This window comes from Rutilus rutilus, assembly GCF_951802725.1.
Source record: "Rutilus rutilus genome assembly, chromosome: 12".
Lineage (NCBI taxonomy): Eukaryota > Metazoa > Chordata > Actinopteri > Cypriniformes > Leuciscidae > Rutilus > Rutilus rutilus.
The window spans coordinates 5,026,964-5,052,355 of NC_140217.1; the positions used below are offsets into that span (position 1 = coordinate 5,026,964).

The window sequence follows — 25,392 nt, forward strand, 5'->3', positions numbered from 1 at the left end:
ACGCTCATGCGGTCGAATGTGTTCAAACAGCCACAAAAGGCCGTCTACTCTCCGTCCACTGAACTAATGCGTAAACATTATGGGAAGAGCTCTAGCCAGACGGGGTTTAAACTTTGTCGGCTGAAGATCTAAGTTTGGTTTGAAGATGAAAAACATACCAAACATTTTCTCATCATTCCTGATTTCTAACACACACTCACAGTGTTGGTCTTGTGGCTGTCAGAGCAGAAACTAAAGCTGATGAGCTCCGTGTGTTTTTCCGTTGTCTCTGGTCACGTTCATATGTAAATTGCGCAAGCTTATTTTGTCCATTAGATCGAAAGTTCTGAAAAACTATTAATTTACCAGCCCATAGACCTATTCCTCGAAGAAATCAGGACAGAAGTGGTTGAAAGTGGACAATAGAGATGGATTAAAACACCAGGTGTAAACGGGAATGTCTACCTCATCTAAACAGGGCCTGAGACCAATGTTGAGAATCCTAAAAGATTCCTCTGATCTTAGGCCAAAATCTGAAGTCTTTGATCGCTAGTTTGACATATTAGCCAACGGCCGATTAATGACCGTTGCGATCAAATTGTGGCAGTGTTAAAAGATATGACGCACAGTCCTGTAGTGTGACTTCTCCTACGACAGCCGTCAAATCATAAACCAATAGGAGCGCAGAACCTGATGACGCAACTAGTGAGACGACAAACCACCATTTGCTCTAAGTTATGCATAATTAATTACATTCAACTAACTGTAAAACAGTGCTAACCCTACATAGGTAATATTACTCAGTATAATAATGTATAATTACACTGTAACAGGACATAATGGGTAACCCACAATTCTTTAAGAAAAACATCCCAGTATTTCCGACAACTAAAAATGTTCTGCGAGTCAAATTGACCCGGAACATAATAGCAAGTACCACACATTTTCTCCTGAAAAGATGAATCAGTTTGTTTGTGTCCATAATTATTAGTTACATACTTTAGAAATTCAGCATGGTCAGCATAGTTTTTCCCTGAATAGCAGAGTTCCTACATTTCTTTTTACTTCATTGTAATAACAAAAGAAACAACAATTCTAAAAGTGTGTAACACTCTTTGATGGAGATCATTATACGATTATACTGTAGAAACAATAACAGTGCTTACTATGATATTTTGGCAGACACTTTGTAAAAAGCATTGATGCATCGTGGAGACAATAAACTGTATATCTGGCAGATTATTCATAATAATCTAATTATGGTAACCAATATTTTCATTTTTTTCCCCCGTAAAACCCACCAACTTCAAATTTACAGTCTAGTCCTTTCCATTACGCATTTATTTGAAGATTATTATGAACTAGACCAAAATAATTGAAACCGAATCAATTCCAACCAAACTGAATGGTTATAACTCGTCAGATTCTGTTACCGTACATTTATGATTTCTTATCACCGTGCACCATCTCAGATGCTTCATCATCATGTCTTTCTGATCATGAATGGAATGACCTTTATCACTCAGTCTAACATCTTGTAAATTATCATGATTTCTTTGACTGCTCATGGGTGCATATTTACTCACCGCGAGTCGTCTGTTCAGATCCGCCGCGTGGAGATTCAATCTTTTCGTCTCCTGTCCCTGTTATATGCACCTTCAAGCTGTTTAATTAAAGCATGTATTATTAATCCGACTATATTTGAGTCGTTTTTCCTGTGCCTGCGCAGATATGACTGCTACATTACGGGTAAATTGTTTTGCAGTAATTCCCATTTAATGTTTCTCTCATAATCAGTGGCTTTAGTGCGGCAGGAGGAGCGGGAGCGAGAGGAGAGCCAGGACAGGGGAGGCCGTCACTGTAGCTTACCGTTTGATGTGCCAATCGCATATTTGGGGCCTGTAATTAGGTCTGTTTTACAAGTCAAATGCAGCGCCAATGACAGTCGCAAAATATGAGCTTAATAAAAAGTGCCAGCTGAGACGATGCTTCCCCCGTCTCTCTGCCTCCGTCCTCGTCTTTTTCTCTGTCTCTCGCTCTCAGAAATATCAGCTTCAGTGTAAGTCAGCTCAAGGCCAGTAATGATTCTTTCTGACTTCACAGTTGTTCATTCTAATATACGGCCAACCATATCTTGCAGATATTAAGATTATCAGACCTCAACGCTCGTATATCTAGAGGTGCCGGAAGCCATGTTGGTACCAGGCGTTGGCACTTGATTACTATACATTCATTCTAACTGAATGGAAATTGGTTTGATACAGTTAGAGTGATTAGTTGGTTGATACGGTTTGAGCCGTTCTTAAGTGTTCAAAAGTTCACCGGGTCTCCTTTACTTCTAGAAGGACCATACAAATGTTTGTTACGGGCCATTCCTGTTTTGTATTACCTTTCAACATTTGAAAAATGTGTATGTTTGTGTTGTCATTTAAGTGGAGGTATTTCCATAAAAATGTTTCAAGCTCAAACACGTATTTATTTACACAAGAAGAAGAGCAGGATGGACATAATTATCTTACACACGTTAATGATGTATTATAATGATATATAGTTTTTACCATCTTTTGAAATTTTGATAGTATGATTTTTATTTGTAATATTTTATCAAACAGGATGATGCAAACAACATGACAATTGATTGATGTTTGTTCTGGGTTTTTTTTTCTCCAAACTGATGTCACTTCCTGTTGGATGATGTCATTATGGAACTGGCTCTTGTTAGTTAAAGGGATTTTACAACAATTCAGCTCATACAGAAAACAATGATGAACATTATCAATTTCTGAATGAACAGTTTTTATAAGGTTAAAGTAAAAATAACTAAAAGGTAAAAAAAAAAAAAAAAACTTTTAGTATATTGACATAATTATTAATTCTTAAAAAGCAATATTTAAAATATGAATGTATAAAAAACGTATATTTCTCGATAAATATATTGGAAAACATTTAAATTAATGGTTAAACATCTTGACGTTTTACAAACATTCAATCAATACCTACAGAAAATTATTTTTTTTAAATCTGACAAATACAAAAATTTCATTTCTAAGAACACGTCACATGCATTTTGAAACTGAAGATTTTTTCCTTTTTTTTTTATAATTTCAGGCATCCTGTTCATCATTGGCACAGGATTGTTTGCGGCATCACTTCCTGTCTTCATCATTTTGGTCACTTTAATCCTGTTGAAAGATCAAATTAAAGAATATTTTCAGATTCAGCTCACTGTACTCTCAAAAGTTTGTGGTCGGTAAGTTTCAGAAAGAAGTCTCTTCTGCTCACTAAGGCTGCATTTATTTAAAAAATAAATAAATAAAAATGCAGTAAAAACAGAATAGGTTAATATTGTGAAATATAGCAATTAAAAAGAACTGTTTATTTTAATATAATTTAAAATGTAATTTATTCCTGTGATGGCAATATTCAGAAATCATTCTAATATGCTGATTAGCTGCTCAAGAAACTACTACTATTATTATTATTATTATTATTATTATTATTATTATTATTATCATTGTCATTGTTGAAAACAGTTGTGCTGCTTCATAGTTTTGTTGAAACCATTATTTTTTTTCAGGATTCTTTAAAACAAAAATGAATATAAAAAAAGAATATAAAATTCAAAAGAAGAACATTCATTTAAAATAGAAATCATTTGTAACTATAAATGTCTTTACACTGTAAAAAAAATAATATTATATGATCATTAAGTTATGACGTTTTTACTTTAACTCAAAATATAATAAGTTGAGCAATTTTCAACTCTTTTTATAAGTTATACAAGATTCAACTCATTTTTAAGTCTCTCTCTCTCTCTCTCTCTCTCACACACACATCTGTCTGTTTGACTCTTCTGCTCTCCTCCATCTATCGATACTCTTGTCATTTATCTGGACGCGGCAGCCTCGTCCGCCATATTGATTCTGTACAGGCAATTTACTGGGAAATGGCAGTGAAGCAGGGATTTATTGTGCAGCCACTTCATTGTCAGATGATGGGTGTAAAATGTGATCGTAACGAGGGGAATGAGGTGGGCCACTCCGTCGTAAATAACTCGGGTCCCGGGTCCCGCTGTATTAGCGCTCTCAGATTCAGATGAGTATTCAAAGAGCCATAGAGGAAGATATTTAACCTCATGTATTCACATCTGTCATGATCAACTGGAGATAGATATAGTATTTCCCCCCTAAGGGATAACTAAAGTATATCTATTTCTAAAATATATCTTAACATATAGTCATAACCTGCTTTAACCTATGCCATGTTCTGTCGTCTGCCGCTTTAAATGCTTGAGCTCTTTAAAGCCGGATGGATTCTGATTGGCTGCCAATGTTTTTATCGTTTATCAGCTCAGCTATAAAAAAAAAAAAACATAATTGTGAACGTGATTCCAATGATATCTTTACTCTGTGCTGTTACTGTCATAGTTGTGGTTTAGACTACGATTTTTTTTTCTTTTTTTTTTTAATGATTTTTAGAACTATATATTTATTGTTATTTATAGGCCTAGTTATCGTCATTAGTGTCTTAATAGTAATGGCGATAACTGATTTAGCAAATACCGACTAAGGTACCTACCCTGGATATCAGAGTTCATATGTGCAGGTTTGATTCAAACTGGCAACATTTCCCAGTCTTTTTCCTCTTTTTCTTTTTACTTAAATTTATTGAGAGAAAAAAAAAAAAAAAGCAGGATATATTCCTAGATCAACATCCATTTCCTATCTACCAGATTTTAGGGCTGAACAACATTCTTAACCAATCAACACACCAGCAGGTGAAGTTAAATATGAAGTGTGTAATTTCTGTACCACTAGTGGCAGCAAATGGAATTGCAATCGGATTGTTTGCGTAGCTTGACTGGACCTGATGCGCCCTTCAAATAGCGTAGAAAATATCATGAATGAACAGGTGAAGTCATATTTACTTACTTCATAAGTGGGAAACTCAGAATTCTAGATGATATGCGATTTGTGATATCGTAAGAGGAGTGTCTATTTGAAACATGGCGGAAACATTGATCTATAATGTAAACAATACAATATATCTGTAATTTATAGACCAGTGAGCGGAAAGCAAGTCCATAGTAAATGGATAAAGTACTCAACTTTTTCAGTTTGCTTTATGTAACAAAAACATTTAATTTTGATACCAAGTGATAGAAATTCATATTTTGCTGGTGAATAGTTAGCTGGGTTTATTGTTTCTGACATGTCGTAATAACGAATTCTCGCCACTATGGTACGAATTTCCCAGGTGCACTTGAAGGCAGCATAAGATTATCAGTTCAACCAATGGCGACGAAGACGAGTGTTTGAAACTAAGTCATTATGTTTCAATCCAGTGCCACACTTCGCTTAATGGTAACTGATATCGCTATATCATCCAGAACAATCACTATAATCAGAATGGATAAAGTCAGCTGACCAGTTTAGACCAACATAATGACCTTGTCCTATTCTTAGCTAGTCTAGCTGATTTTGCAGACTTTTCTGATCTGAGAACACACGTGATTGTGTGCGCGAGGCTTGTCCTTGCTCTGATGTCGTCTGTGTTCACGTTGACGAATGGGCCGTGTGACTTATGGATGTCACATTACCGTGAACATGTCACTCGAATAGAGCCGTCAGCCGTAATAGCCGTGTGCTCCGTGCCGGAGGTGAGAGGGATTCGATGATGATGATGATGATGATGATGAGATCTCTCCCGTAATATCATAAAGCAGTGTTTAAATATTTTAATTTCATTTGTCAAGCTACCGCCTTCCCCTCACTCCATTACTCTGCTAACCATCCCTCATCAGCTGAATTAGTGCATTATTCATCAGCACTAATTATTTTCACATAATGTCTGCCCCGATATATTTAACCCTCACATTATATCTCCCCATAATGGCCTTGTAAAATTGAAGTGGAGTTGGAAAGCTCATTTAAAGAACATCAAAGAGACGGGAATGAGTGAGATGGGAGGCTGTGGAGTTAAACACTTCGGGTCGAGGGTCCCCACTGAGTCAGGACATTTGTTCGTGTCTGATTTGCATGGTGAAGGAGAGGATAGGTCGATGGGAGAATAGTGAATGTGTGTGTGTGTGTGCGCTCTGGTCTAGAAGCCTACAGTGAAAAATGGTTCTTGATAAGAAGAGGGCTGGTTGTTGAAGCAGTGAGGCAGAAGAACAGTAGACATGGCTCTGGACTCTATAGTGATATTACAGTGAATCTTTTGGCTATTAAAGGGACAGTTCACCCAAAAATGAAAACCAGTCATCATTTACTCACCCTCATGTTGTTCCAAACCTACATGAGTCTCTTTCTTCTTTTGAACACACAGATATTTTGAAGAGTGTTGGTAACCATTGACTTCCATGGTATTTTTTCCTACTATTGGAAGTCAACTGTTTGATTACAAACATTCTTTAATATATCTTCTTTTGTGTTCCACAGAATAAAGAAACTCGTACAGGTTTGGAAAAACATGAGGGGGAGTAAGTGATGACAGAATTAAAATGTGTGGGTGAACTGTCCCTTTAAGTCTTCAAACTTAACATCCATGTTAAAACGCTTATCACAAATCACATCACACTTTTTGGAGAAAAAAAGTTAGCTAGCATAACTATACATATATCAGAAAGTCAGCTTTTTCTACAAAAAAAGTGTGCCGTGATTATATGTAGAGAGAGGATATTTCAAAAATCTGAGAATGAGACAAGCCCAAAATGGAGTAATTATGACATTTAAAGGTAGGGTAGGCAATTTCAGAGAGACTAGCAATAGCAAGCTAGCTTTGAAAGCATAAGATCCCACCCTCCCTTCAGAGCGTCTCCAAAACCTCCTTCAAAACACATGAACACACACAGCCAGAGCAGAGTCTGTAAAGCGTCACTAAAGACGACACGTAATCGCAAAGCACAAAACATTACAATAATAATGACCGTAAACAACTCCCAGAGTTCTAGTTGCACCACCTGACTGCTGCAGGTTAATTTCAGCGTTGATAGTGCTGATATAGAAACACAGATATCCGAGTCTGAGGACGTGAACAGCTCCGGGTAGAACGTCACAGGTCGCCATCTTGTAATTACGGTAGTTATGACATGGCATGAACGCAGTATAAGCTGGTTGCTTTGGTTCAGGAGGAACTGTAAAAGTTGGCTTCTGTTTGGCCATGTTTTGGTCATGTGACTTCCACAGATGTAGTATGTAAAAAAAATGTAATAGTTAGACCACTTCTATAATTGATTGCTATCAGAATGTGAAGAGCGTTTCAACCAGAAGTTTCAACCAGAATTGCCTTACCCAATACCTTTAACATTTGGAAAAGGTACAATTTAAAAATAAGGTTATTTTTAAATTTAAAATTGTTCTTTTTTCATTATGGGTTCTTCAGAACAATGTTTTGGTTTCTTAATTTTTAAAGAACTAGAACTATTTTAGAAGTATTAAAATGTGAATGAATTCGATAAGTTGTGAAATGTCAACATTATGATATACATACACACACACACACACACACACACACACACACACATCTTGAATACATGTAAGTGCTGATCACTACGGTTCAAAAGTTTGCGGTTAATACGTAAACACTCGAGTATTAGAACTTTAAAATAATGTTTTTCAAACACATAATGAAGTGTTATTTTATATATTTTAAACTAGACTTTTAGATTACTGGTATCTGAAGGCCTCTTTCAATCCATCAGCTTGCACTACATCTGCACACCTTCAAATCTTTACTTACAAACAAGATCTTTCACGTCCCTCTGACCTCGCTGCTGTTTTCCTACAGCTTTACTTGTTTCTATCCCTCTCCTTCACTTCCTTCTGCTTTACCTTGAGGAGCTCTGACATCTCTGACTGGGGTTAAAAGACTGAGTGACTTACACACACACACACACACACACACACACACACACACACACACACACACACACACACAAAGGGTTTTATCTGATCTTTATTAATTCATGGCTTTGACATTCCACAACATGTAAAATTTAGACATGCACCTTGTTCTTGCTCCAGTTGGTTTATTTGTAGTGTCCCGTGAGCATTAACAGTGACCTTAACTGTAACCTCTCGCTCTCATCACACACACACACACACACACACACACAGACAAACAGAACAACACACTGGGGAGAGTCAATACTCAGTTAACAGATAACTTCAAAACAACACTGGCATTCCACGAGAAGAGTCAGAGCGCGTTATACTGATGATAATCTTATCTAAATACTCAATGCACTGTGAATGAACCAACAAATATGACAGAAGGAGATTATCCAAGACATAATTGTATTTATTGTAGATGACAGGGTTATTTGAACTCAAACTAAATCTAAAAGCATAAAAATAAAAACATTTTTTAAACTTTTTTTTTTTTTTATTAAATGAAAATAATAACAAACATACAAGGCATTAAACAGTTAAGCATATTCTCATATACTACAGTAAAGATTGAGCAAAATCAGCAATAACAATACAATATAAAACATATCTGAGATTATAGATAGAGCTACAAAACAAAACACAAGCAGTAAAAAAAAAAAAAAAAAACAACAACAACAAATGAACAAAACTTACCGGGGCCATTTCAGATTAACTTAAATGTTTCAAGTAAAGAAAATAATTTAAGGGCTTTCTTTTCCTCCACAAGTTTAAGAGATTTACTTAGAAGATTCAGCTCATTCCTCCAATGAGTCAAAGTAGGTTTGGTTTTATAATACCTGCATTTATGAATGAAAAACTTTCTGAATAATAAAAGAGAATTAAGTACAAAGTCCACATTCTTATTTTCATCAAAAACACCAAAAATAATTGTCTTCACAGATAAAGACAGTACAGTTTCCTTGGACATTAGCCAGCTCTGCATTTCTCTCCAAAAAGATTGGACTGGGTACATTTTTTAAACATTACTTATATAAAAATATAAAAACCTTAAAATAATTTTATTTCAGCTAGTTGCCAAATGCAACATTTTCCACTTTCATTTAGTTAAACTTGATGAACTAAAACCAAATTAAAAATTATATTGTCATTATAAAAATGACAAACACAATTACTGAAACTTTTGGAAGAAAATGGAAAATTATTTGTTTATAAACTATAGTTGTGTGTTGAATTTTTGTAAGGGATGTTCATGTAATTTTCTGCTATAAGTACAGACATTTGTCTTTTTTTTTTTTAAATATTAACGTAGGTCTATATTCATAAACGGATATGGAGCAGAAAATGACAACAGCTGGTATAAAGAGGAGGTTTACTGTAGTTTTCATCAGCGCTAATCATTTCCGGCTGTAATGAGCGACTCCTTCAGAGACTTTTCCAATTACTGTTATTGGGAACTCAGGGCCGTGACAAAAATTAGCATGCGATTCCAAAATGATCTCTCATTTGAAGAGGAGATGCAGATTATGAAATATTCAGGTTCAATTTTCCCCCGTCTGCCATCTGAAAGAGTCATAATTAGAGCAGGATTCACATTGTAATTCATTGTGTGGACAGAGCCTCCACGACACGCTCAATAATTCAGTGCGGAGCCGAGGGCCGAGGGTCCCGGGCCTCTTCCACTGGCTTCATGAGGGTCATTAGAAGGAAACTTGGATTCCTGACTGGCAGGTGGAACTCAGTTTTTTTTTTTTTTTTTTTTTTTTTTTTTATGTGTAATTTTTTTTGCTCAAATTTGTTAATTCAACAATTTTTTTAATTCCTCACCAGTCACCTTTGGTTTACTCCAGTGCAATTTTAGTATTATTTGTGTATTATTAAGATTAAGCAGCATTTGTTGATGTCACTGGGTGTGATACTTTGTATCTGATGCTTTGAAATTCATATTTTGAATTAGCTCTCATTTTTATCATTTCATTTTAAGTTTGAGTCAATTTTCATGTGCTTTTTTTTATTAGTTTTTTTAAACAATTAGCTTTATTTGTAAGATTTAGTACTTCAACTTAAACATTATTTCAGTTCGTTGCAAAGACAACATTTCTACACTGTAAAAAAAAAAAAATTAATTTTACTGTTTTATTTTGACAGATTTTTCCTGTATTTTTTAAATCCGATTTTTTTTTTTTTTTTACGTGTCGAGTGTAAAATATGAAAAACATGTAACTGTGAATAAACTTTTTTTTTTTCTTTTTTTTCACATAAAAATACTGTTCATAAGACATTGGCACATATGATAATGTTGTTGAGATTTTAACGAAAATTTTTCATCTAAGATACAGATTTTATTTCAGTTTCATTTCAATTAATGAAAATGATTAGTTTAAAGCAACACCAAATATTCTTTTGTACCTTAAAATAATGTTTCCAAAATGGTTTCAGTGGTTCATCAACTCGTAACAGGGTGAACGGCACTTCTGCATCCGCTTTGCGACACTATATCCGCTATAATCGCACTATGCAAGTTTGCCAGATCGGGTAGCGAATGAGACATAAGAAACTACAAATTTGACTTGCTTTACGGCAAGAAAAAAATAGCAAGCAATGTCATTATTTTGTTTTTCTTTGTTTCTGATGTCGCATTACATCATACTTTCATAAAATCATGCAACATACTCTACCTTGTCTCTGGACATCGTTATTTCCAAAGCCGGTGCTGGATAAACAGCGAGCGTGCGTGCGACGGTAGGCTGCGGTAATGGACAATTCCGCTTCCAACCTGTAGGGCGACCGAAGAGGAAAAGTGCTTTAGTGTTGCTTTAAGTTGCAAAATAATAGGGGCATAAAGATGAATATATTAAGGCATACTTTTCTATGAAGCTGCAAACAAAACTGCTAAATGAAGACCTGTGGAAATTTGATATTAGTACCTCTATTTTCTGTAAAGCTGCTTTGAAATACTGTACGTTATGTATATAAATGACTGACTTTTGGTGATCTTAGTAGCTGTATGAAGTTAGTTGTCCTCAAGTTCAGAGAAATCACATTAACTATGAACGTGATCCATAAACGATTAACGAACACGAAGCGACATCTTTTGACTTCGTTTTGACAAAATATACAAACTGGACACAACATGTGCCGAGATTTCATCAGTTTTGAAACTTCTCCCACTCTGAGACCCTGAATATGACAGTCCAGACAAATGTCCTGATGTGTCCTCGAGGACTGTCTCATCACACTTTAAAAGCTCAACATCTGTCTGTTACGTGCACATAAAACACACCGAGTTTATTTTAATGAGACACTCATGAAATGTGATCTGCAAGGTAATATAACATGACAGTCTTAAAGGGCAACATGTCACAACTGATTCTGCAGCTTTATGGCCTCGCGTTAAAATTGAATAATGGGAAATTGAGTTTTCGCAAAGTCTGAAATGTTTGCTTATCTCTTATCAGCTCGTAAAATACAGTAATAATTATCTGTGCGCTGAAATATACAACTGGATTACAAAAAGACAGCTGGGACTGTTTTATGTAGTTTGAGTAGATGTAACACAAAAAATTGGGTTGGTAAGATTTTCAATTAAAGAAGTCTCTTCTGCTCATCAAGGTTGTGTTTAAAAATGAAATAAAAAATACAGTAAAAACAGTAAGATTGTGAAATAATATTATCATTACTCCAGTCTTCAGTGTCACATGATCCTTCAGAAATCATTCCGATTTGCTACTCAAGAAACATTTCTTACTATAATCCCTGTTAAAAACAGTTGTGCTGCTTCATATTTTTGTGGAAACGGCGATGCAGCTTTTTTTCAGGATTCTTTGATGAATAAAAAGTAATCATTTGAAACTTCTCATGCTGAATAACCTGTAAAAAGTGAACAGTTGGATCAACTTAAAAAATTACTTCAATTGGTAACACCTAAAGAAATTAAGTTTTCTCAACTTAAATTATCATGTTTTTCACAATAAAACGTGATAATTTAAGTTGAGAAAACTTAATTTCTTTAGGTGTTACCAATTGAAGTAATTTTTTTAAGTTGATCCAACTGTTCACTTTGTGTATGTACAATTTCTATTTGTTATTTAGAATCTTTTAGACAGATAAGTGCAAGTTTCCTGTAAAAACACGACGACAAAATGTATTATCACCTACGAGTCTAAGCCTGACAGAGCAAAGAGACAAATCACAATATTTAAATCAGCTTGAATCATGAAGCGGGTCTAATTGGCAGGTGGACAGGCTTGTGTCTGTAATAATTCACATCGAGTGTCCAAATGTGACTGCAGGATTCAGTCAGACTCATTTTATGCAGGAGCGCAGACGTAATAAAACCCTCATATGCTTCATTCTCTCACTGCGACTGCATGATAAATCAAACTGGAGATATTTCAGCAGAATTTAGCCCAAGGAGAGGTAATTTAAATAATATCTCGCGCCGAGCTGCTTCCGAATAAAAATTATGTCTCAGGCAATATTTCATCCAATATGAAGCCGAGAAAATGATTTTCTTCCTAAATAACAAAAACGCAGTAATTCAAATAGGCAACCTTTCTATAAGCAAGGTTAATTACGTCCCTCGCTGGAAGAGGAGATCGCTAACATGCGGAAAACAGACGCTGCTGGCTTTCAAAACACGATGCGTTTCATTACTCTTGTCATTATTGAGTGGATCATTTCATGCTATGGAGTTAGGAGCATTACGTTAAGTATCCCAGATAATACTGTCACTTATCATGTTTGCCATTATTTTGGAAAGGTATCGGACTCCATTCCTGACTAATAAAGGTTATGTAAGTCAGGAGAGCTCGAGTCACTGTCATGACGGCCACAGTTTATAGATGTGAGTATTACTGCCACTAATGGGACTTGATTATTAAACTGAATTATTAATCTGGAAGTAGCCTGTTGGTGGGGAAAAAGCAAAATGACTCTCGAAATGAGTTTGTAATTGTGTGTAAATTGGTAAAAGTTGTTAACCTGCGGATCTACTTTAGCTGAGGGTTAAGATGGCGGACCACTGTGGCCTTTTTGAAATCAAATTTAATATAAAAAAAAGGTTTTTTTTTAATGCCCTTCTCTCACTAACTTGAATGATGTGTGTCATTGCTTACGTTGCACGAGTGCCCACTACTGTTGGAACCCTCGAAATGTGTTTAAATGGAAACGCCCTTGATCACTTTTGGGTAAATTAAGTGTGAGCACCGAGATGCTGTTGTGACGTCACAATCGTGTTGCATTGTGGTCTATGGATCTGCCTGAAGTGTACATACAGTATGAGTGGACTCGCTCCCTCAGTCAAAGTCGAGGGTCTGTCCAAATAAACTTATCTCGTCCACTTGACAAAGTTGAACGCGCCTCAAAATGGCAGTGGGAAGTTCACAAGTGTTTGTCTAAAAATGGAGTTAAAGGGATAGTCCCTTTAACTATTTTTTTGATGAAATCTGAGAGATTTCTGTCCCTCCATTGACAGCTACGCAACTACCACTTTCAAGACCCAGAAATGTAGTAAAGACATCATTAAAGTAATCCAGTAGTTTAACCTCAATTTAATGAAGCGAAGTGTGCTTTGTTTGCGCAAAAACACATTTACCACTTTATTTTCTAAATATTAATCTGCAATGTGTTCACAAGAGCACCAACAAAGCACTTTCGTCGCTTCTTAACTCTTTCCCCTCCATTGACGGAATTTTCCGTGTTAAACCGTAGGGAAGCTATTATTCATCTTCTCAAAACACAGACGAAGAAGCAGAAACAAGTGACTGAAGCGTTGCTTATGCCCACTGTGGTCTTTGGAAAAAAAAAGGGCAATTTTCTCAGCTTTTTGATCAAAATGTTGCTTTTTTTATGAACTTACCCACATTCATGTTGATTAAAAAAGGGATGCAAGAAGCTAGAATAAAAGTAGAGGCTCTGCTATTTCTTTTGATACATATTCAGATATTCATACAACAAAATATTCTGGGGGCCACAACATTTTTGTGGAAACGATCAAAAACGCTGGCGGTGGCTTTAAAAAAAAGTTGCCCTGGCTGGGAAAGAGTTAAATTGAGGTTAAACCTCTGGAGTTACAGTTGCGTAGACTGTCAACGGAGGGACAGAAAGCTCAGATTTCAGCAGAAAGATCTTCATTTGTGTGAGGGTGAGTAATAAAGGACAGAATTTCCGGGTGAACTATCCCTTTAAACACCAAAGACTCGATTGTCAGTTGTTGTTTTTTTTGGCCATTATGTGAAAGTGTTAAAAAAGGTCCATATTATCTTACCATTCATATCATATTTGATCTGTAGCTGTCATTCAGTTGATGTGTTGAACCTTGAGAAGATCAATTCCTGTCAATCAGCACTGAGCGAAGAACCTGAAGATAGAAAGAAAAGGAGAAAGACAGAGAGAGAGAGAGAGATGGAGAGGTGGAGGTTCATTAGTGTTTCATCTGTTTTTAATTGGCCGTGTGTGTTTTCAGGAAGGTGATGTGATCTCTCCGGTGTGTCAGGGTTCGCCGTGCCCTGGAGAGGGTCTGAGGGTCCGGGACGGGACGGGACGGGTGTCATGGCAGATGAAGCCCTGTGTGGAAGTGCAGGTGTGAGACTCATGCTTTGATGGAGACCTCACACACTCCAGCTCCTCACACACTGAATACAGAACAGCCTGATCTCTACACAGTGACTGACACACACGTTTCACTGGATATGTTCAGTCAGTGTGATATACAGCTTACTACATGCTACTAGTTAGTTAGTTTCTGTCCTTGATGCTGGTCAATACAGCATTCCAGGTTTTCTAAAATATGCAATCAGTATCAAATACACAGTAGTAAATATATATTCTAGCAAATCTGGTTCCCTGTAGTCTTATTTTTAACAAGTGAAGATACTTTCATTTGATCTTACTTTTTTTATTCGAAACATGATGGAATAGATTAGATTAATTAAGATTAAAAGATATATTATACTGTATATATAGTGATATACTGTGTATGTAAACATATAGAAGTATTGTACAGTAGATTGTGTACACTACTGCTCAACGCGGCTGCATTTATTTGAACAAAAATACAGTAAAAACAGTCATGTTAAATATTATTATAATTTAAAATAACTGCTTTCTGTTTTAATGCATTTTGAAACTGTGACCCTGTGATCAAAGCTGAATATTCAGCATCATTACTCCAGTCTTCAGTGTCACATGATCCTTCAGAAATCATTCTGATATGATGATTTGATGCTCAAGAAACATTTCTGATTATTATCAATGTTGTGCTGCTATTTTCATGGAAACCATGATACATTTCAGGATAAAATGTCAAGATTTTTTGATGAAACCGGATCAAAACAACAGCATAGGAATAGCTTTTAACATTGTAAATGTCTTTACTGTCTTGTTCACTTTTGGTGAAAAAAAAGTGTCCTTGCTGAATAAAAGTATTATTATTATTTACTATGTTAGTATGCATTGTATACTGCCTAATATATATATCTTTTTTAAATACTATGCAAAGTTGTATGCAGCATGCAAAGACAAATAGTTCAAACAACAGAAGTCTACACATGTCGTGTATTGTCAGATAATTTCATGCATCTGTTATACATTCAGAAAACCACTTACTGCTAAACAATATTTTTCTGCCGTTTGAGCACAGTATGTGAATTTCCAGTTTGGTTTGCATGGTATAACAGGATGACCTACTACACTTGCCAAATAATGCTGTATACATGCAAAGCACATTGCAAATGCCACAATGCAGTGCACACTACTTGACCTTATATTTTCAGTATGCTCTGCTGTATACTACATATTTCGGCAAATATACAGTGTGCATGCTTGCAGAAAATGCCACACACCATGCATACCAGTTCAGGTAGTACTAGTATGGCAATACCAGACATAACCCAATCCATTCATTCTCATTTGTCCTTGTTTTTCAGTTCTCTTCAGGTTTGTCTCTAGGCTTTTGTGGGGATATCCCGACAGGCCCTAAAAGAGATGCGTTATAGCGCTCCGGCAAGCTTGCTCTCAACACGAGCTGTTTCCTCTCGGCCTGCGAGCTTCCTCGCCGCCCAATTTGCAAGAGACGATTCACAAAACTTTAAAGTGTTTGGCCTGTCAGATTTCTACCCAGCGAGCAAAGAGAGGCTTTTACGGGCCTAATTAATGTCCGTGCGCTCCGTGTACAAGATTTATATCTGAGAAAGGCACGCCACGCTCGCGATATAGTGTTAGTTTGTAAAAACACAAGCAGAAACACACACCGAAGTGCTTTGGGTCCAGGGCAGGTGAGATGAAAGAGATGTCTGTGTGGCGTGTTTTATCAGCGCATGAGAAAGATGGGGAGGATTTGTCTCTGTTAAAGGGATACACTGCTCCTTTATTAAAGCCATTTATCACCCTTTGAATATTCTCCTTTAATGGGCTCTTGCCCCTAATTACCCAACTTTGTCAACAAAGAGCAGAGCGTCTCCTGTCCTCCTCACATACATGTCTTTCATTCCCACAGGCTCTCAGTATCAATAAGCAGTGTTTTTCATGCTGTTGTTGAGATTAATTCAGACGCTGTCTGGAGGCTCTGGACTATTTGTGTATGTAGGGAACGCTGGGTGTCTCAGCACAAATTTGGTTGTATTTCATTTCAGATGAAGGATTCTCAGATTAGATTTTGTATAAATGCTCTCATCTAGGGCCGGGGTGATATTTTGAATATTCACAGGAGTTTGCAATGATTTTATACAAAGTTTGCAATGTTTTTTTTTTTTATTTGGCCGTTCAATTTCCTAGAGGCCGTGTGGTTAGACTGGTTTCACGAGGCAAGGTTTTAATAGCGCCGCTGATTTAAACGCAACATGAAATTAAAATGGACCCTATTTAATTATTTATTTTTTAATGCATGTTATTATCTTTATTTATCTTAATGTGCATGATTCTTCTACCCAAGTGATAAAGGAAAACAAATGATTGTCTTCATAAGCTTTTATTAAAATGCAGCTTTATGGTTGATGTCACTAAGTCTCTTGTTTGTCCTTTCCTGCATCCGCCTGGCTCCGTTCTAATATGTAACGCTTACTTTTTACGATTCAGTCAATTCCCAAACGACAATATCTAGTCTCGTGAAAGCTTTTTGTCTTACTGAATATGCAGACGGCAACATAGTGTCGGCCCAGATCCGGCCCACATCTGGTAAACGTTGAATCCACATGCCCCAGATGTGGCCCGGATCTGGGCCGACGCTATTTTGCCGTTTCTCCAATTATGCAAGAAAAATGGGTTTCAAACTGTGCTTCACATTGACTTCAAAAGCAAACTAAACATTAAGAATGAGTTAAGATTCAACTGTTTGTTTGTGGCATCACTCAAATGTTTCATTTAAAATGGAAATTATATGAAGATTTCTATGAATTCATGAATAAATAAATAAATATTATTTGTGATAATCCAATAATGTTGTTTAGAGAAAAACCATGCCTTTTTATTTTTTACTTGATTTCTACGGTTTTAGTTCTTACATTAAACATGTTGATTCTAATCGGCAACAATGGCAATAGAAAAAATATGAATAGCAACATTGGATATTGCAAAAAGAAAAATTATCAAGATCATTTTAGCTTCATTCATCGCCCATATTCTCAACTTGTAGATGGAATAAAGGCTTTTTAAGGTGAAACTCACTCTGAACTGTGTGTGTGTGTGTGTGTGTTTTGACCTACATTATGAGTACCCAAAGTCCTTATTTTGTGGTGTGTATTCAGGTTTCAGGCCACACCCCTATACATTAGGACATGCTAATGTACTTATGTGTGTGTCTCAGCTATCTGAAGAGTTTCCGCATCCCTCCCTCACGAGCGTCCCGTGTCAGCCGTTATTGTGTTTGCAGTGTAATTAGCCACTTAACAAGCTGACCTGAATGAAGCCTGTGCAATAAAGAGTTTCCAAGGAGCTGAATGAGACGCGTCAAAGCTTTTGTTTGCCTATTAGACGACACAAAAGGTTCAGAGATAAAGAAAAGATATTGAGCAGCATTTATTCTATCAGACATAAAAATCACAAATGGCATATCTTTGAAATGTTAATTATTCATTCTACATAGCAATGTGATTTAATGGAGAGCAATTGGAGACTTCAGGTCCTTAGCTTTTAAGCTTTTAGCTTTGCGTTCACGACATAACTATCGTAATTTGGAAGAAATGGAAACCAGTGACGTCATACTTGGAGCGGATCATGACTCAAATGGCAACCCCAGACAGCAACATAATGTCGCCCCAGATCGGGCCCACATGCACCAGGTGTGGCCCGGATCTGGGCCGTCACTATTTTGCTCTCTGGGACACTATCAACGCAGAATTGAATCTGCAGCAGTCAGGTGGTACATGTCAGAGCTATCTATGTTTTTTTTTTAATTATTATTATGTGTGATTTGCAGTAGACGTGGTTTTGGAGACGGTCTGAGACTCTCTTCGGGAGGGTGGGATCTTATGCTTTCAAAGCTAGCGCCTCCAAAAATCGCATACCTACCTTTAAATTCGACAAAAACTGAAGTTGTGAAAGTCTTTTCTTCCCTATTGTGATGCATATGCATATCAAAGTAAAATGGCTACTTGAACAAGAAAAAAATTATGGGCGGGACTTGATTTAGTCCAATAGGAAATTGATTGGATGGTTGTGGCTTGCTATTGGTCGAACTCATGTGAGTGACAGGTTGCCCCGCCCTCGCGCCCGTAAACATCATCAGCAAGAGAAGCATCAGAGAACTTCTTTTGATTTGAGGTCACGAGGTCACATGAATTTAAAAGAAAATAATGATGTGCATGCACAGGTAATTCATTTATAATAAATACTGAAATATTCCCCCCAAAAAAATGGTCAGTTTTGATTTTATGCTGACTTAAAATCTCCTGAGCAACATCTGATCAAAACAATGTTCCTTCCTCTGGGATTAGAATCTAAAGTATAATGACATCTACGTGTCCAACAAACCTGTCAAAACCTCAAGAAACAGGCTCTGATCTGACGCAAGAGCATAAAAGCAGCCTGTGCGTTCACTTGCTAACAAGTCTGAGCGCTAAACCAACAGTCATCGTGTGCCATAAATGTGGATCCTCAAACTGAGTGTGAACAGGCGATCTGAGAGCCGTAAAGATCAACCCCTGTGGATGTCTACAGTGCTGTGCTGTTGTCTTTATTTACCCGCAGCTAAATCTCAAACAAACACACCAACACACACACACACACACACACTCTGATATGAGATCATTAAGCGCTCTGAATAACGGCTAGGCGTTTCTTTCATTTTGAGACTTTGGTGTAACATAAGTGTCTGCAAAGGTTCCCTGGTGTGTAATGTGGAAGTTGTGTGTGTGTGTGTGTGTGTGTGTGTGTGTGTGTGTGTGTGTTTCTCTTCTCGAGTACAGTTATTAACTCCTGTATAAAGGAAAAACACAACACTGCTCCACTACTACTGTCCAGCGGCTGAGCTCAACCCTGATTGGTTAACAAGGCCACAGTCAAACCGAATGAATCAAATACATTGATCAGAAATACATTTTATGCTTCCATGAGCAATATTGAGATTTTAAGGATCAAAGAGCTTGTTAACCCAGTGGTTAAACCGTGCTGGATCTACATGAAGAACCTGTACGGTTTGATACATGTCAATACTGTCACCAAAGCTGCTAATGAACTTTGCACATCTGATCTAGTGTGTGTGTGTGTATTTACACTGGGGTAACGCTTCAGATCAGAAATGCCGGAATTAGATAAAAAATGAATCATACACATCAGCCATTGCTTGACTTAATGTAGGTGCAATTGCAGATGATGTCCAATAGAGGCCAGTCTCTCTGTATTAGTGCATACAGTACATACAGTGCATTGAACACACAGTATCATTAAATATACAGATCAATACACGACATTTCAAAATAATAATAATACTTGTATTTAATAAGAAATATTTATTGAGCAGCAAATCATCATATCAGAATGATTTCTGAAGGATCATGTGACAGCTTTGATCACAGGAATAATTTACATTTTACAATATATTCACAAAGACAACAGTTGTTTTAAATTGTAATAATATTTCACAATGAACTGTTCTTAATGTATTTTTGATTAAACAAATGCAGCCTTTACCATTCTGTAAGATTTCTTTTAAAAATGTTTTTAGTGTATATGTTATTTTTTAATCAATAGCTTCAATATTATATATTAAATGTATTCATTTGATTTATATTGATTTACTGTATTTATATAATCATATTATATATAATATACATAATATATAGATTAAGATTTAAGGTTCATTTTTGTGATAATTGCCATTTTGACTCAATGATTAAATTATTCAGTGAATAAAAACAAAAGCAATATTCTGTTTTAAAGCACAAATCTAACATTTGTTTTTCATGAACACAACCAAATTAATTCAATGAGGTGTTATAAAACCTGTCTGGGTTGAATAAAAAAAAAAAAAATTCATTTCAAATATCAGATGCAAGATGTTTCAATTTGACAGTAAAACATTAAACGCCTTTGAAATCCTTAAATATTATGAAGCACAAAGTAAATCTCCTCATTATCTCTCAAGCCTGTGTGAGTGTGTTGATGAATAGCACACATTGCTTTTCACTTAATAGCTGTTGGATGTGATTTTCAGTATTGGCAGTAGGTGGCAGGATCCATACATTGATTTAATGTGGTCATCTCATGAGGGCTGAGCTGAAGGGGTGATGTCATTCGGACCAGAACCTCCACATGAAAACAAATGCATGCCTTATTAAGTGTACGACCTCTCACCAGAACCAATATATTTTAAAGCGCACATAGCTCCAAATCTAAATTCTGATTGGATGAGGCAAAAAGTGTGCGAGTTTCATTTAAAGCATGTTGAGTCAGGCTCAATTAAGCAGTGAGTAATTAGCAGGGAACTCACCGGGAGGCTGTGAGGGCCATTAAGGGCCCCTGGTTAGAGCCATAGTATCTGAATCGGTCTCTCTGCGCTGACTGACACACTTCTGCTTTATCAGCCAATGTGAAATGCATACATTTTCTTGAATGTGAGCGTGTCTATATGCTTAATCACATTTCTTTAGTCTTTAGAGTTTTTGGCTGTTTTGCACTCTGACAGTCTTTCAGCTCAATAATGCACAGCCCCATTTGCATAACAATGCCACCACGAGCCATAATCAGGGCTGGGAGAAGCTTTGGCTGGGTCCATCCTGAATCAAAGACAGCTCCTGTTAGATGCACATTAAGACTAAAACGCCTCGATGGGATATGACACAGAATCAAAATGCAAAGAGTTCAGTTTAAAACACGGGCATCAGTGAGTCCTGCAAGGCATTGTGGTTAATTCAACTGGCTTTTAGGACACATCATACAGTCAATAACATCATTTTGTGCAGATACTGGCGTGAAAAACATGTTGTTGTTTTTTTACATTAAAAAGTATAACCACTAAACAGGTATACAAGTAGAAAATGTAATTATTTTGCAGCACACTTTTTGTGTGTGTCACACATCCCAAATGTTCCATATTCTTTTCATTTCTAATATAAGCCTTTATCAGTTAGGTTTGCTGAAAATTGATGGGAGTCAATCTGTTATGCTTTACCTTTTAAGCGTGGTAACTTTTTTGTTCTAGAAGTTGTAATATATGTTGAATCGTTATTCATAAATGGTCAAGTTCAGACACTTAAAGTTCATTAAGTAAAGCTTTTTATTAATTGTTAAAATTATTTACACAATGGCAAGAAAATGAGCAGATAATTGCTTGATAATTTTAGCATTTTGAAATGTTGATATCATACAAATTTCAATAATTTTCTCAAACAAGACTGAATGTTCTAGCATGAGACCACTAAACATCACATAATTCATCAAATCTATTGCTAATACTGATGCTGTTTTCCCTCCAAAATGATGTCACTTCCTGGAGAATGATGTAAATACGGAAATGGCTTTTGTTTTGCTTCATTTTTTTTTTTTTTTTTTACACAAAAGAATGATCAAATAGATTACAGAAAGATAGAGAGTACTTTTTAACCAATTTAACCAATATTCTCAAGATTTTTGTTTTGTTTGAAACACTAGAAATAGCCAGTTTTGTGTGCGTCCATCTCCTTTAAACCAAAGAATTGAAAATATTTCAAATTCATTCATATGGTCACTAAATTATGTAATTGTGATTCTGATAAAATACGTATAAAATATTTATTTATCCAACAACGTAAGATGATTATACTGCATTATAGAAATCACTCATATGATTAAAAAGGTATAGCTAAATTTAGTAAGCGTTTTTGCTTATTGGCTAATGATATGAAATAAATCAAGAGATAAGGCGAGTTAAGTCAGTGTCAGGTTTCCACTAATAAAGCAATTAATCAATGACTTTATCATTTATAATCGACCATCTATGATTTTAGAATAAGAGCGCACTGCTAAAAACGTTGCAATCGTAATCCAAATCAAATCAAATACATTTCTAAATGATTTAAAAAGTTAGTTGAACTTCATTGTGTTGTATGCAAATATGATTTATTTGTCAAAGCTCTGCATGTCTCAGTGTGTGTGAACGTGTGTGCAGCTCAAACTCACTGAAATATTGAAAAGCTTTTGTTTTGCCTAGTTAACCATGCGCTGGTGTGACACAAACTGTGAACAATGCCATGGCACACGCACGGGACTCCTCAACTCTATTATTCATGACGGGAGGACAGCAGTCCAAACAGAGAGGGAACTGCATTCATCTGAGTTCAACACTAAACCGGTGCTTCCCATCCGCTCCTGCTTCAGGACATCAAGAGCTGACCCGACACAGCACCACAACTGCTTATCACACAAGAGGAAAGAAAGAAAGGTATTCAACTTTCCCTGAACTGCACAGTCCCAACAACATGCAAAATTATTAACAATTTGATTATCCGGTCTCGTTTCAAAACCAAACAATGTGGGACACATTTTCTTCTCACCTTTTAAAAATCCTGAAATCTGTCTATTTAACTATCCTAACTTTGGTGGTTAGTTGCATTTTATTGTTTGCATTATGTTTCCTGTCCATGACCCAATCAGAACAATCCCAGACAGCAACATAGTGTCGGCCCAGATGCGGCCCACATCTGGTACACATGGAATCCACGCAGCCCAGATCCGGCCCACATCTGGTACACATGAAATCCACACGGCCCAGATCCGGCCCACATCTGGTACACATGAAATCCACACGGCGCAGATCAGGCCCACATCTGGTAAACATGGAATCCAGATCCGCCCCACATCTGGTACACATGGAATCCACACGGCCCAGATCCGGCCCACATCTGGTACACATAAAATCCACACGGCCCAGATCCGGCCCACATCTGGTACACAAGGAATCCAGATCCGGCCCACATCTGGTACACATGGAATCTAGATCCGCCCCCCATCTGGTACACATGGAATCCACACGGCCCAGATCCGGCCCACATCTGGTACACAAGGAATCTAGATCCGGCCCACATCTGGTACACATGGAATCTAGATCCGCCCCACATCTGGTACACATGGAATCCACACGGCCCAGATCGGCCCACATGGTACACATGGAATCCACACGGCCCAGATCGGCCCACATGGTACACAAGGAATCCACACGGCCCAGATCGGCCCACATGGTACACATGGAATCCACACGGCCCAGATCCGGCCCACATCTGGTACACATGGAATCCACACGGCGCAGATCCGGCCCACATCTGGTACACATGGAATCCACACGGCCCAGATCGGCCCACATGGTACACATGGAATCCACACGGCGCAGATCAGGCCCACATCTGGTAAACATGGAATCCAGATCCGCCCCACATCTGGTACACATGGAATCCACACGGCCCAGATCCGGCCCACATCTGGTACACATGGAATCCACACGGCGCAGATCCGGCCCACATCTGGTACACATGGAATCCACACGGCGCAGATCAGGCCCACATCTGGTACACATGGAATCCACACGACACTATGTCGATGTCTGCGAAACCTGTCTGGTAAACCCCATTTGGGGTCCTGACTCGCCAGTTGAAATGCTTAAAACAAATTTGCATGCATAATATAACTCAAATGAGAGTGTGTACCAATTATGATTTTGCATAATGACTTTGATTGAAATAAAAACTCAGGCAAATGAATAAAAACAGTTAGAACTGCACATTTTTGAGGGAGGCCAGAGCCGTGCGCCCTGAACCCAGCACCTGCACCTGTGCTGACCCAACGTTTGCCTGCGTGTAAAGTCAATCCGTGGCCGTGTAAAGCCAGTGAGTGGAAGTGTGTGGAGAAAAGGGGGGTATCAGCAAATAAAGCTCAGAACAGCAGTATGGCGCTCTTTCCCAGCCACTAAGCTAAGCCATGAATTATAGATGCCTCCTGAGGATTTTCTCTTTCCGCTCCTTCTTCCGTCTTTTCTTTTTAAAGGACAGAAAGGGATAGAAAAAAAACAATACACAGATAAAACAAATAGATGTGCTACAAGCCTATTTGGACTGTTATGTTGAAGAGGGATGTGCTCGCAAACATCCTAGAAACGATGTTAGGAGCATTTGTGTGGTTTCCAGATCATATGAGAGTTGTTAGCGTTACAAATGCAGGCAGGTGCCGCAAAACGCCGTCATAAAAACTCCCACTGATTGTCAACAACATTTATTGGATACTAACCAAAAAAGCTTCCTGTTTCCAAACAGGCCTATCAAAAGCCACATTAACGACATGAAAAAAGGGAAAAGTGCCTCTAAATCATGAAAAGAGTGAGTGCGAGGTGATGTAATGCTGTCTTACACTTAATGAATAAATTATGCGCCTGAAATTTCATCGTCATAGTAACTGCCCCATTTCTGTTGACGGCACACACACACACACACACACTTAAATGCAGGTCACTGATAAACCTAATGTGAATGGCTTTATCAGACAGCATGCAAATGACCAGTACTTGCGTTTCTGATTGTAAATAAGTGTGTTAGAAGATGCATGTGTGTGTGTCTGTGTGTGTGCGGGAGGGAGGCGGCGAAGGATTGAGTCTTTATCCATGCGTAAGAGCTTGTGTGCGAGTGTGTCTCTGAAGGACATAAAACAAAACGCAGCGGGCCGCTGGGGCCTGTACTTGGTAATTGCGCGGGTGGCATTTTAGCGATTCTTGCCGCACGGGGGTCAATTTTTCCCCAGGTCACTGACAGTGACATCATCAAACCGCTATTAACTCGCCAAACAATTTCGACTCCATCCAGGCCCGGTATCGATAACAGACCGTATCAAACATACAGAACTGGCCAAAATCTGCCCTCAATCTAAACCCTTCACCTTACAGCCCAGCACACACTACAACATCCATACACTCTCAGAAAAGAAACAAATGGTCTTCTCTATACAGAGAGAGAGAGAGAGAGAGAGAGAGAGAACAGAGGAATGGAGATATGAGAGGAAGGAAACACACTTCACCATCTGAAGATTTCAGATGAGAGTTCTTCTAAGACAGATCTCATGCACAAATGCC

The 25,392-nt window shown here is 37.4% G+C and overlaps 1 protein-coding gene across 7 annotated transcripts in view; it reads left to right on the forward strand.

Moving 5' to 3' along the window:
• The window catches only part of rbm26 (RNA binding motif protein 26), a 40,638-nt gene extending 23,657 nt beyond the window's left edge, over positions 1–16,981 (forward strand). For 6 of the 7 annotated variants that reach the window (XM_084425722.1, XM_084425724.1, XM_084425718.1 and 3 more), the window contains one exon: positions 3,088–3,199. The gene's annotated coding sequence lies outside the window, so the exon portion shown is untranslated. Of the gene's footprint in view, positions 1–3,087; positions 3,200–14,334 lie in introns of those variants that run through there. The other variant, XM_084425719.1, reaches the window with a different exon arrangement.
• The last annotated feature ends 8,411 nt before the right edge of the window (positions 16,982–25,392 follow it).